Genomic DNA, 7,075 nt, shown 5'->3' on the forward strand with positions numbered 1-7,075 from the left:
TTTTCCCGACTTTGTTTGAAATTAACAAAGTTTTCTATTTAATTTCTGATTATCATAGTTATTAATAAATTGTTTAAGTAATTAAAATATTTTTATTTTTTTATAAAATAATTTTTTTATTTTTGTAAAAAAATAAATAATAAGAAAAAAATTTTAAAAATCTAAATTTGCTCCCAATAATTTCTTTTTTAATAACTCAATTTTTAAAATTTATTTTTTTAATTTTTTTAATAACTCAATTTTTTATTTTTTTTTCAATAATTCATTTTTTTTATTTTTTTAATAATTTAATTTTTAAAATTTAATTTTAAAAAATAAATAAATAATAATTTAATATTTTAATATATTTTTAATGGTAAAATAAATAAAATTAAATGATTAATTAAAATAAAAAGAGTAAAACATTTTAATAATTTTTTAAAAATATATAAATTAATTTATTAATAATAACGATATTCAATAATTAAATAATAAATCTCTCAGTAAAATATTAGTTAGGATAAATATGGCTCCAAATATTAGTTAGGATAAATATGGCTCTAAATTCATTTTGAACTTGATAATTATTTTTCAATATATAAAAAGTTAATCCATGCCTTTCACATTTTCCTTTTTTTTTTCCAAGAGAAAAGAGATGGGGCATGTTTGGGTTGAAATTAATTGTGGGTTTTTCATCCGGTTTGTTTTTAAACTAGTGTTTTTGTTCACACATATAGGTGATGGTTTGGCTTTAGAGGAGAAGGGAGAGGTTGAAGTAGGTGTGATTGATGACAATATACATGACTTATTTGTTCCATCTCTTAGAGTTAGATATTGGTGGGGAGTAATAATCTGATTAAGTTAAAAAAAAATTAATTGAACCGAATTAATTTATAAATTTAATTTAATTTTTTATTTTTTTAATTTAATTCGATTTATTTTTAAAAATTTCGATTCGGCCTTAATAAAAAGAATTGATAAAATCGAAGCAAACCATTTAATAGTAATAGTATATTATTTTTAATAATACAGTGAGTGTGGAATTCACCTCTGTGCTTAGAAAGAATCTCACATCGATAGTTTACGGCAAATCGAAATTGTATATAATAGCTAGTAACAAAACTACTAAATAACTTGAATTAATAATTTTGAGCTAACTGAAAAGTGAGTCCAAAATTTATTTTGGTCAGTTTGGATCGGACTGTTTCAGAGAGATTAGACCATAATTAAGGTTGAAATACTTCAATTAAATTTTAAAATATTAAAAATAACGTGCAAAAAAAATAAAATTTTCATTAAAAAGTCTAACTGATCAAATTGAACCAAATCAAACTGAATTAAATCGATTTGATTCAAATCGATTTATACTCAAAATAAACTTGGTTAGATTTTCACAAATATTAAAATTTCATTTTTCGATTTATTCGATTCAATTTTGAACCGAACCGATTGAACTAAATATTGGAAACATGCAAAAGCCTAAAAAGAACAGGAAAAGAAAGTATCAAGATGTAAACAGTCTCGAGGATAATTCCAGGACAAGGTTGTGTGCTTAATTATTCAAATTATAAAGATAGGACACTATAGCTATAGAAATCTTCAATCTTGTTTCATTATAATCGTATTGCTTTTTTCATCATATTATAAATAATTATAATAATTATATGGTGGTAAAATAGTATAAATTGCGGGTAATACTCAGAAATATCATTCTAATAACATAATAATGACAGACCTGTTGAGATCGTGATACATACATGAGAGAAAAGAAGAGTCCTTTACACCAGACCCTTTGGTCCCACTGGGCAGCTTTTACCTGTGCTCGGAATAAGCATGCCAACTTCACCTATACTTGGAACAAGTAGACCGACCTCTTTAAAGCGCATAGAACCTCATTAGGGTCATAATTGCGTGTGCAATAGAGCTGATAGATGTGACACGCGTAATGGATAAGATATGGGTCAAGCGGCTCAGCATTTATTTGCCAACTGCCCGCCATTAATGAGCCATCTGGCACACCTGCCACGACACGTCACCATCCAATCCGTAAGGACATCTGTCAAAACGCCTTAACTTGGTCAGGGTATAAATGCCCCTGGACCAACCGCCTTTGAGGGGGATATCTTTGAACCATCACTGAATTACAAAACACATGCTCTCTTTTCCAAACCTCAATCTCCACGAACCGAAAACTTCTCTACCCTATTAACTCCCAATGATCTAATCAGAGCCATTAACTTCCCCATGAATTAAACCCTTGCCTATGTGTTCTCATCCTGTTACTTCATCGGATCTCAGACTTATCAATTGGCACCGTCTGTTAGAAAACGAAGGAAGATTACCCAAACAACCGGAGTTTTCCAAACAAAAGCCTACTAAGATCCACCATGGCTAACCAAGAAAATAACCCGTTGACACCTTTTGGAAATGAAAACTCAACTCCAAAAACTCCAAATCCTCAAGATTTCCCATGACATTGTTCCCATTCCCCTCTAATCAAACATTGCCTAACACACCTTACACCACCAACCCCATTCCAACAAACACTATTCCTCAAACACACATATCAAACTAAGACCTACAAGCAATGTCAATGCAGCTACAACAAACAATAATGTGGATGAGTCAAATAATGCAACAAAGAGGTCTCACCCCACCCATGGCCATGGATCCAACACCCACCATAACCCCTAGCCAAATACCTACACCAATTTTCAACCTAGAAATTGAAAATCATGACCAAGCCACCACAATCCATTTGACCCAAAAAAGAAGGGAAGTGAACTTTCCAGGGAGCCTCCAGCCAAATCCAGGAGTTGTACAGTGAGGAGCCTGATAGAGAAAGATGATGATATGCCAGAAAGATATGAGGTAGAAAGCAAAGAAGAGGGTACTAGCTTAAAGGCCCCCATGACCAGCAAGAAGACTAGCACGAAAGATGGAGTGGCTGAGAAGCTGGAAAGGCTGAAGGGAGAGTTGTTAGCCGAATTAAAAACCAAGCTGGAGCCCACACGAGTTTGAGAACGACATCCTCGTTTGTGGCTTGCATTCAGAGGAGACCATCCCTAAAAAGTTTCTGATGCTAACCATGGGGCATATAACGACACAGGAAACCCCAGGGATCATGTGATCAATTACAAAATTTTCATAGAGTTTCAAACTCACTTTGATTCCTTACTTTGTAAAGTATTCCTAACCACTTTAACTGGAGCACCCCTAACCTGGTTCAACAATCTGGAGGCGGAAAGCAGCAAAACTTTCTATGACTTAGCCACTTCATTTATTGGGGATATTTATAGCCAGTGTCCCAGCCTAGAGGAAGACCAACTATCTAGAGACAGTTAGGTAGAAAAAGGATGAAACCCTGCGGTAGTAAGTGGCTCATTTTAATGCAGAAGCTCTCTAGATTCCTAATCTAGATGAATCCAAGGTGGAAGCAATGCAGAAGGGAATTACCTCAGCTAAGTTCTTTGGGTCCTTGACCAAAAAACCTCCGACCATATTGGCAGAGTTGATGTAGTGGGTGGAGAAATATATTAGGCCGAATTTACTTAAGAATTTCGAGAGAAGGACTAGATAAAAGGACGATCGGATGATGATAGGAGGGAGCATGTAGACCGGAGGGCCAACTGAAGTTTGGGGGGCTCTAAGTAGATACCAAGATAATAGGGAAGCTGACTACTGACCTAGGCCCCCTCCTCATCAAGACATTATCCCTTTGAATGTCTCTATGGCAAAAGTCTTAGTTTCTGTACAAGACAAGAACCTGATTACATGGCCATAACCTCTACAGTCCGATTCCAAGACCAAAGACCCTAACCAGTATTGTCAATTCCATAAAACCAATTGCCATGATACAAACAACTGCTACTAGTTTAGAAATGAGATAGAGAAGCTAATTAAGAGAGGTCATTTGAAAAACTTTGTAAAGAAGGAAATGGCGCTTGGAAGCAGGCCGAAAGAAAGAAGGGAGCTCGTTAAGCAAAGGGCGATGAGACTTGTGAATGATGGATCCAGTGGAACCATCAATATGATAGTAAGGGAAGAAATAGGACAACCCCTTCGGGTTAACAGGAAAAGAAGAAGGAGTGGTAAGTTGAAAGAAGTGGAAGTCATGCAGGTTGCCAAACGCATCCCGAGGGTAGTGAGCTTTTCAGTGGCTGATGGGGAAGGGATCGAGATACCACATGATGATGCCTTGGTGGTCGAACCCATCATTCACAACTTTAAAAGTCTAGAAAATTCTGATGGATGATGGGAGCAAAGTGAATCTCTTGCCATGTCGGGTGTTTAAAGCCATGAAAATAGTTGATGAGGACATGGTGAAAGATCAGGCACCAGTTAAAGGCATAGGCAGGGTGCCTGTGCCGGTAGAAGGGAAAATCAAGTTGTTGTTGACCTTAGGGGCATCGCCGACCACCCGGACCCAGTATGTCTAGTTCCTTGTTTTCAAGCCATTGGCATACAATGCGATCCTAGGCCGACCAATCCTATATGACTTCAAGGTGGCCACAAGCATTAGATATTTGTGCATAAAATTCCCCACTGAAGCTGGGGTGGCTACCATAAAGGGGAGACAGGAAGAGTCCTGATTGGTATACCTGGTGACCATGACAAAAGAAGAAGATGAGAGGTACACCCAGAAGTTATAGAGGTTAGAGATGAGGAGAAAGAATAGAGAACCCAGCCAACAAGAGAGCTCGAAAGCTTTATTCTAAATGAAGGAGATCCTGAAAGAGTCTTCAGTATGAATGCATACCTGACACAAGAATAAAAAACAATTGTAAAAGCCTTAGTCTGAGGTCATGCAAATAGTTTCACTTGGAAGCTAGTCGACATGCCAAGCATTGACCCTCAAATTATGTCCCACCAGCTAAATGTGTGACCAAATGCAAGACTAGCGAAGCAGAAAAAGATAATGTATGGGGTAGAGAAAAGGGAAGCTATGAGGTCAGAAGTAGAAAAATTAGTAGAAGCAAATTTTGTAAGGAAAGTGGCTTACCTTGAATGATTAGCTAACCCCGTTCTTGTGAAAAAATCCAATGGGAAGTGCCGGATGTGTATAGATTTTACTGATATTAATTAGGCTTATCCAAAAGATTATTATCCTTTGCCTAATATTAATAAATTAGTTGATGCTATAGCCGATTTTGAGTATCTGTCTTCTTTAGATGTAATGTCAGGTTACCATCAAATTCCCATGCATAAAGCAGACAAGGAGAAAACCTCCTTCATCACTGAAACAGGACTTATTGCTACCGGGCAATGCCTTTGGACTGAAGAATGCAGGAGCATCCTATCAGAGGTTGATGAATAGGATTTTCAAGGACTATATAGGCCGGAATGCATAGGTGTATATGGATGATATCATAATCAAAAGTCGTTCCTTTGAGGAACATGTAGAAGACCTAAAAGAAATCTTTGCGTTCCTTGAAAAATACCGAATGAAGCTCAATCTGGCCAAATGTGCCTTCTTCATCAGAAGGGAAAAATTTCTGGGCTATATGGTTAGTGCACGAGGGACAGAACCAAATCCGGAGAAAGTCAAGGCCATTCTTGAAATGCCAAAGTGGACCCATATCAGAGATATCCAGAGGTTAATGGGGAGGATTATAGCATTGAGAAAATTTATGTCAAAGTCAGTAGAAAAATGCCTGTCATTCTTCAAAAAACTGAGGAAGTCTCCCAACTTTGAATGGACGAAGGAATGCCAGCAAGCCTTGAAAGATTACTTTAGCTTACCCAAAGTCCTCAGCCGACCCATAGATAAAGAGACCTTTATATCTACCTACCTGCCTCTGATCAAGCGGTTAGTGCAATTCTAGTCCGAGAGGACAATGGAGCCCAAAAATCGATTTGCTATGTGAGCAAGGTATTGAAGGGAGTAGAGACCCGATATCCTAATATTAAAAAAACAGCATTGGCACTCCTTTTGGATGTTAGAAAATTCAAGGTATACTTGGAGAACCATCAGGGGATCATGGTCATAGACTTACCACTCAGAAGAATCTTACACAGGCCGAAAATGTCAAGCTGGATGCTAGCATGGTCAGTAGAGATGGGACCTTACTGTTTAAAGTATAGACCACAAATAGCAATTAAGGCTCAGGTTGTAATACCCGGCTAGAATCCGGCATCGGAATTCCTGTCGTCCGGTGGAATCCGGGGTGTCGGAATTCTATAGGAGGGTAGGAGTTATGTTTTCCTCCGTGTTATGATGTGTGTTAATGTGTTAAGGTCAAATGGAATTAAGTTTTGAGCTGAAATGACCCAAGGCAGATGAGCCAAGTTCGGCCGCCGAAGGTAAGTTCGGCCGCCGAAAGTGCTCAAGGTTCAGCTTCCGAAGTGCAAGTTCGGCCCCCGAATGTGGCATGATTTTGCATGCGATTGGGTAGCCGAAGCTGAGGTGGCCAGCCAGCTGAGTCATGTAGTGAGACAGATGTTGGCCTCAGATTCTTGCCATAGAGCAGGCCACGTCTCTCATGACTCATCTGCAAGTGGTAGTAGCTGCTCATGCAGAAGAGTAGTGTGTGTTTTTTTTAAGGTTTTGAACGTTTTGACGAAACACAAACCTAAGTGTTTGAGAGTTTGAGCGGTTGAAGGACGTTGGTCCGTTTCCTTTTGTTCAGAGTGTTTAGCTTCTTCTTACAGGAGGTAAGTGGTGCTCTTGAACCTGTTGATATGTTTTTTTGAAGGTTTTATAGGATTTATGAAGAGAGAGGCATGTTTGGTGGTTTTGATGATATATGTATGTATATATGTTTATGTGGTCTGTTTGATTTGTTGTTTGGGGTTATTAGATAGTTTTGGACCCCTGTGAACATATACTTGCGTATATGTGTGTGGAATAGTTGAAGTATGCATGTTTGGAGATGTTGGGAGATGTTGAAGGGAAGGAGGAGCTTGGTTTGCCGTCGGGCTGAGTTCTGGATGAACTTAGGTTCGACAGCCGAAGGTTCATTCGGCCGCCGAACCTCTTGCATGGTGGCCTAGGATGCCACAGCTTGCCCCGCAAGTTTTGCATGTTCGGCTCTGTTTGGGGGATTCGGCCGCCGAAGGTGCCGCCGAAGATTAGAGCCTTTCGTCTCTGGAGTGC

This window comes from Manihot esculenta, chromosome 17 (genome assembly GCF_001659605.2).
Source record: "Manihot esculenta cultivar AM560-2 chromosome 17, M.esculenta_v8, whole genome shotgun sequence".
In the NCBI taxonomy this organism is placed as follows: domain Eukaryota; kingdom Viridiplantae; phylum Streptophyta; class Magnoliopsida; order Malpighiales; family Euphorbiaceae; genus Manihot; species Manihot esculenta.